Source organism: Cynocephalus volans, chromosome 11 (genome assembly GCF_027409185.1).
Source record: "Cynocephalus volans isolate mCynVol1 chromosome 11, mCynVol1.pri, whole genome shotgun sequence".
In the NCBI taxonomy this organism is placed as follows: domain Eukaryota; kingdom Metazoa; phylum Chordata; class Mammalia; order Dermoptera; family Cynocephalidae; genus Cynocephalus; species Cynocephalus volans.
In genome coordinates, this window is record NC_084470.1 from 67,652,372 (window position 1) to 67,660,138 (window position 7,767).

Consider the following 7,767-nt stretch of genomic DNA (forward strand, 5'->3'; position numbering starts at 1 on the left):
TCAGAAAAAATTATTGAACTGTGTGATTAAAGTGTATACACTTTAAGGCTTGTAAATTATATCTCAAAGAGGAAGAAGGAGGAGGAGAAAGAAGGAAAGGAAAGAAAAGAGTAGCCAGGAAAGGGTGTGAGGGGGCTCCTGAAGGACTCGTGATGGTGGTGTCTTGATCTGCATGTTGGTTACAAGGGTAAGTTCACTTTGTGAAAATTCATCAAGCTCTGCTCTTTTGTGCTTTGTGCATATTTCTGTATGAATGTTATACCCCAGCAGCAATATTTACTAAAAAAAAAAAAAATTAGCCAAGATGAGAATGCCCTTTCTTTCCAGTTATTACTTAAATATTTAATAATTATTAAAGTTATCACTTTCCTGTTTATTGCTGCGTATAATTACATCACTTGGCCAGCTTAGTTTTATGATGTTAGTTTAGGTTTTGTGTGTCTTAATACAGAAAGGGTTATAAAAAGATATATTTAGCTAATCACACAAGTGCTATAAGAATGTCAGTGGAAGTCATTGTTCCTTAATTATTCATAGCAATTATCAACGTGGACAATATTCAACTTGCAACCAAAATAAATGGATGTTTTTAAGAGGCCTTGTTGGAACAATCAAATCATCAGTCTCACAAAGTTTCCTCTTTCTCAGCTCAGTTCTCCTGCTGCCTGCCAGAGTTTCAATTCTATATTTATCTTTTCAAATCAGCAGTACAGCAATTAGTTATTATAATAAGAGCTACCAATTTATTGTGTGCCGACTTCATGCCAGGCACTGCATTATCAGAGTTTTTCATACTTTAATTGTCATTTCATTTCATTGTCACAACAACCATGTAAAGGAGTTGTTTATTCCATTTTACAGTTGAAGAAACTGAGGCTGAGAGGCTTGTGAGTGGGTCCAAGCCAGCATTGCTGGTAGGTGACAGAGCCAGAGAGCAAGCTGGGGCTCCACCCAATCATCTCGGGACCTCATGTCAGTAACAAGAAATAAGTGACATGTGTAAGACAATTCTGAATCCCAAAACATGGCTCTTCACACAGTTACTATGGTTACCGCTCTACATGATGCTCTCAGTTTTTGCCGAGATGACAATGGCTCCACTGTTAGCCATTGAAGTGTTGAACCCCACCACCACAAAACCTGAGGGACATTTTAATAGGTTTAAAATAGCATCCTTGCCTTGTAATTGGACCTTTATTTCGGAAGCTCCTGGAACATTCACAAATCTCATATGCTGTATTTGAACATATACCCCGCCCCCCCATTCGTGTGTTAGAAACTTAATCCTTTCTGTAACAGCTTTAAGAGGTGAGGCCTTTGGAAGGTAATTAAGATTAGATAAAGTCATCAGGGTGGGACCCCCATGATGGGGCTGGAGAGAAGAGGAGGAGAGACCTGAGCTGGCACACACTTGCCCTCTTGCCACGTGACGCCCTCTGCCATGTTATGACACAATAAACTTTGGACTTCCCAGCCTCCAGAACTGTAAGAAATAATTTTCTTTACTTTATAAATGACCCAGTCTCAGGTATTCTGTTATAGCAACAGAAAGCAGACTAAGACACTGTACTATAGCAGCTTTATAAATATTATTAATTGAACCTTGTACAAAATATAAGAGCTTTATAAAGGTAACTTTAGGGGAGGAAAAATATCTTTTTCCTTCTGCCCTTCTGTAGCAAAAGACAGTTCAACAAGAGAAAAACACACACATTTATGTAACAAAAGTTTTATTTATTTATTTTTAAAAGATGACCAGTAAGGGGATCTTAACCCTTGACTTGGTGTTGTCAGCACCACGCTTTGCCAAGTGAGCCACGGGCCAGCCCTGTAACAAAAGTTTTAAATGATGTTGGAGCCTTCGTAAGGTGATGAAGACCCAAATAAATGGTTAATTAAACCTATTGCTTTTATACTAGGTTTGATGAAGAGTGGAAAGTCTTGGGAAAATATGATAGGACAAAAGGGTATGAGCTAAATGTAGTAAACTGGGGAAACTTAACCAAGGCCTCTTCACATTCCTCTCAGTGTCCCTCCGTCTTTAGAGACAAGGATGATCCTTTCTTCTGGATATAGAGAAGGCATCTCTCACATGAGGATCCTATAACCTGCTTCAGGGAAGACGGTCAGAGAGTCCTTCCAGCACCTGCAGTTTTTCAAATCACTTCAGCTTAAAGTATTGAATATTGCCAAGGTGCCATATTTTGGGGTAGCATGTCCTGAACCCTGTCATAATACAACCATATTTCAGACAGTCATGCAACACTCCTTGACAAAGCAGTGCATTTGAGGTGGGTGGATAGTGCATGGGTGCCCCCTCACTGGATGGGGGTGAGTGGATATCCAGGCAGGAAGAAGAGTGGAAAGAGAGGTGTTGGATGTATTAACATCAGAGGCCCTAAGACCTGGAGAGACCTAGCCTGAGGGGGACTGGATAGAAAAGGCAGGAGCTGGGCTTCACACGTGAACGTGCTCTTGCTAAACAAGCAAACACATGCAGAGGAAGTGGTTTGGACTAGGAATGTGGTGGGAGGACAAACCAAGGCCTGAAATGTGTTATTGATAAGTGTTTGGGGGCACTGAGATGTTGGGGAGGATTAGAGCTCAGAATCTGGAATTGTCTTACAAGCCTTTTGCATGCCAGCTGGCGATGCTATGGTTGGGCAGCTTTATTCTTATCTGACACAGGACTCTCAGGAACAGTAAACTTTTCAGAAGTGGCATACTGAGACACTCATGGGGCTAAAGAGAGAAGCCAGAGCTTCTGAATCCTGGACTAATGTAAGATCCGCTCTCTATAATTACAGAGTCACAATGGTGAAGAGGACGGTGACGTCCAAGGACGACCACAGGGCCTCTCAACACTGGTGAGAACCAGATTCCTTGCCCTTCTTCTGTAGCTCCCAGCAGAGCTCTGGAAGCTGATTAAAGAGAAGGTCAGCAATAACAGGTAATTAGAAACCTCATAAAAAGGAAAAACATTCTCATCAAACTTACCAAAGCGTCTCCATGCCTAGAAGTGGGGGAGGTGTTGGAAAGTGCTGGCTGCAAGAATCACTGGTGCCTGCGGTGTCCCTGTCCTGGAGCTGGTGCAAATACAGAGAGGGACTGAGGCTGGTCCCCAGGGGCAGGGAGGGAGAGGGGGCTGTTTAGGAATTTATTTCCGAGTTGGAGCAGCCACTGAGTAAAAAGCTAAGAAAGGCCATTTACAAGCCCCAAGAAAACCTCGGCTGGTGAAGCCAGTGGCATAAAGACCAGAGGAGAGTGAAGGGTAGAAAGAGAGGAAGACGTGCACACACACACAGAATGGACAGAAGCCACCAGCACGAGAGGCAGAGTGGAACAGGTTTCTCCTCTGGCCAGGTCCTTGACTGTTCAGAATACACCAGCAACTAGCTGCTTTCATGTCCCTCACCTCCTGGGGTGTCCTAGTGACCATCCCCAGCTTGGGAGGGGCTGGGGAGGTCATCTGAATGGCCATGTGTAGGCCGAGTGTAGGTACAGGCCCCAAGTGACCTGCTTGGACTCCATTAGCAGTCGAGCAGTCCCCTCACCTTTGGTGGGGTCTCCTAGCCCAGGGCATCCTCACAATTTCTCTCCATCTAAGGCTTAAGCATAACCCCCCTCATAAGCCCCCACCTTACTTCCCACAGGGCCTCCCATTTTAATGTTCAAGAGGTTGTTTTGGAAACCCCCCTAAAGAGATCCAGACCATTTCTTTCTGCATTCCTGCTCTAATTCTAATGCTCCCAGAGGTCGGGGTCGGGGGCGAGGAGGGGCAGGGAGCAGAGGTGGGTGGGAAGGGAACCTCGACATTGAAGTGATCAGCCAAGTGATTCACCCTGCTTTTGCTTGTCGCTTTTTGGGTGTGTTTCATTTGCTGGTTCCTTTTCCAATTTTGTTTACCTTCTCTCCATTGCTTTTTACTTCTCTACTCTGTAAACCTGACTAACCATCTCCTGAGCACCAAGATTGTCCCAGGTGAAAAGGGACTCTGAATGAAGACTGAGACACAGTCCTCTCTGTCAGGACGTCACAGTCTGGTTGGTAATGGACAATTTCAAAACAGAGGGAGTATTTGTGTCCAGTGGGCGCAAGCAGGGGTGGTTGGCAGTCCAGGGATGGGGAGGCGGTGAGCAGAATGAAGGGAGTCGACTGGAGGCCAGGGAGACCTCCCAAAGGAGGAGGGGGGAGGGGTGCTGGTTCCTGATCGGGTTGCCAGAGAAAATACAGGATGCTTGTATTTAATGCAATATATTTCAGACATAATAACAAATTATTTGTTGCATATCTGAAATTCAAATTTAACTGAGTGTCCTGTATTTTCATTTGCTAAATATGGCAACCCAAGTTGCTGATGAATAAACAGGAGTTAGCTGAGTGAATACCTGCAAGGGAGCAGCATGTGCAAAGACCTGGAGGTGAGGGGTCCCAGGATTCACTGAAGGAACTGAACACTTTCCATGTGGCTGGAATGTGGAGTTCAAGGGAGAAGGGAGGCAGAGCATAGAATGTGCCAAACTGTCACATAGCTCTTGAGTAAGTGCTAAATGCCAGGCACCAGGTGGAGTTCTAGGTTGCTGTTATGAGCCAGACAGGCACAGCCTGTGCTCTCAGAGAGCTCACAGTCCAGCTGAGAAGCAGGGCAGTGGGGAGAAGGAAGGTCAGGCACCATGGAAGTTATAGCTGAGGGACCTTAGCCTGGCTGGGAGTCAGGGAAGGCCTCCCCAAGTAGGTGACAATATGCTGCAGGATGAGACAGACATGCCAAGGGTGGGGGGAAGAGTGTTCTAGGCAAATGGAACAGCAGGCCCTGAAGTGAAAAAAAATGGGAATTGGTCCCAGAAACTGAAATGTGGCCAGAGAGGCTGGGGCCCAGAGAGAGGGAAGAGGGGCAGGGGAGAAGGCTGGACAAGTGGGCAGGGACCAAACCATACCAGAGGGAGTTTGTACTGGATCCTGAGGGCCACTGAGGTGACCCACCAGCTTGGTGTTCTTAAAGGTGCCTCATGCTGGAGAGAGGAAGATGGATGGGTAGCACGGGGCAGAGAGAACGAGGGAGACCAGTGAGGGGGCAACTGCAGATGCCTGGGACAGACAGATTGGTGGCTTGGGCCAGTGCAGTGGTGGTGGAGATGAAGAGGAAAGAGAGATGGATCCAGGCTGCACTGAGGGGGAAGACTTGGCAGGGCTGGGTTCTCTGGCTCTGGGAAGTGAGGAGGAGGGAGGAGCAGGCGTGACTCAAAGCTTCTGGTTTGGGCAGATGGGAGGATGGCAGCGCCATTTGCTGAGCTGAGCTGGGGACTTGGGAGGTTTGGGGGTGGTGAGGAGAGTCCGGGATTGCATGTGTTGAGGGTGAGGAGGCTGATGGTGGACCATGCAACGATGGAAGGAGAAAATCGAGACAGCCAGGCAGAACTCTGCTCAGATCCCCCCTCCCGCACTTAGCTGTGTGGCCTTGGCCAATGATGTCACCTCTCCCTGCCTCGGAGTTGTGAGGGCCTGGTGGCAGTCCCCAAGATAACCCCTAATAATGCCGCCTCCTGGTATTCACGTCCTTGTGTGGTGCCCTTCCACACTGTAGTAGGGATGGTCTGTGAGGACAAAATATTATGTGTATGTCACTTTTGAGGCTGGGAGATAAAAGACATTGTGGCTTCTGGCATGTTCTCTCTAAGATCATTTGTTCTGGGGGACGTGAGTTGCCATGTTGTCAGGAGAGACTCATGTGGCAAGGAACTAGTTTCTTAGGCTGAAACCCACGCGAGCGAGCTTGGAAGCAAATTCTCTACGCTTCAGAGACCCTGAGATGCTTCCAAATTCTTGACCCACAGAAACCGAGATAACAAATGTGTGTTGTTCTAAGCTCCCATGTTTTGGGATAATTTGTTATGTGGCAATAGAAAACTGCCTAAGAGCACTTAGCACAGTGCCCGGCACACAGCTGGGGTGATAGAATCTGCAGGATCTGAAGCTCTGGTGTTTAGGAGAGAGGTCTGAGCTGGAGGTATAGGTTTGGGAACCTTTGGCTCAGAGATCATAATGGAATCCACGAACATGGCTGAGCCAGTCCTTGGAGAGGAGCAGAAAGAGAGGAGAGGATGGCATTGGACAGAAACCTGGGCATGAAGGTTGGGTAAAGCAAAATGAACATCTCCACAAGTGTGAGAGGAACAACTGCAGAGGAAGGAGGAAAACTAGAAGAATGTGGCACCCAGGAAGCAGAGGGAAGAGGCTGTGTCTAGGAGGCATGGAGGTCTGAGGAAGTGCTTTTGGATTCAGCAACAAGGAGGGTCCTGGGGAACCCAGCAAGAACCTATTAATTAGGTGGAGAGGTGGGCCCTGAGGCCAGACTGAATGCTCTGGTTTGGGGTAAGGGGAGGTGAGGGCCATAGCAAAAGAAGAAAGGGAGAGGGACTCTGGGTCAAAAGAGGTGTGAAAATTGTTTAATATCAATAGAGCCCTGACGCTGTTTATCTACTGGGGTACAGGGGGAGATCTGAGCCTAGAGAGGCTAAAAGGCTGAAGAAGGGGATGGACCCAGATCTGGGGAGGAGGATGGGGGGTGTCACCTGGAGAGGAGGCAAAATCCCTCTCCCACCCTATGAGTTGACAGTGCAATGAAGGTAAATCCAAAAGTTGGCATAAGAGGGAGTCAGGGAGTTCCCACTGAAGAGGCAACAAGTGGAAAGGGAGGCCCTCCAGGAAGTGAGAGTGGGGGGAGGGGGGGGGAGGGGGAGGGAAACTCAGCTCTCTAGGCTTAAGTTCTACCAATCAGTTTGTTAACTGTTGCTTCCCACTTCACCCTCCCAGCCTTTGCTAGGCTTGTTCCTTCCTGTAATGTTGTAGCTGCCATGATAAACAGCCCTCTCCAGGCCAGCCTGGCCACGGGGCAGACAAGGGTCATCCAGGCCATCTCTTTACCACAGGAGCCTGGATACTTGGAGGCCACCTGGAAAAGAGAAGCCCAGGGGTCAGGCACAGCTGCAAACCAGAAGCTGGTCTTTCCCCACAGGCTTGCAATCCTATGCAATATGGAGTAAAATTGCTTCCAGTGTAAACCCTTTCCACTCCTAATCCCCCAAACCAAGAGATCCAGAGGGTTTACAGGAGAATCCTATAGAACTTTCAAACTTCAGAAAATCCCAACCTAGTGAATAGACACTCATTCCTTGATTTATTTTATGTGGCTCATGTAACTTTGATAGCAAAACCAGACAAGAGAGAGCAAGAAAGGAGAATAGTAGGCATATCTGTCATAAATATGGATGCAAAACCCTAAGTAAAATATTAGCAGAATATTGAAAAAGTAATACATAATCAAGGTCAGTTTATCCCAGGAATGCATGGATGGTTTAATATAATAAAATCCATGACTATAATTCATTACATAGGGGGAAAAATTCCACATTTAATAACATTTGGCACCCACTCATAGTAAAGCAGAATAGCATACTTCCTTACCCTGATAAAGGGTATCTATCAAAAATCTACAACAGAAACCATACTTAATGGTGACAAGTTAGAAGCAGTCATTAACAAGGTAGAAAATATGGAGGAATAGGTCTGACAAAACTGCTGACAAAGATAATCCCTGGCAGTTTTTATTTGGGGGAAACAGATGCCCTGAGAGGGGAAGTAACTTAAGGACACTAGTAAGTCAGAGGCAATTCTGGATTTTCAGTGGCACTAAATCCTGGAGATCTGATTGTTGGGTAATTTCAGTATTGTCCTCTTATAAAAAATAAAATTCATTGTATTTTTCTG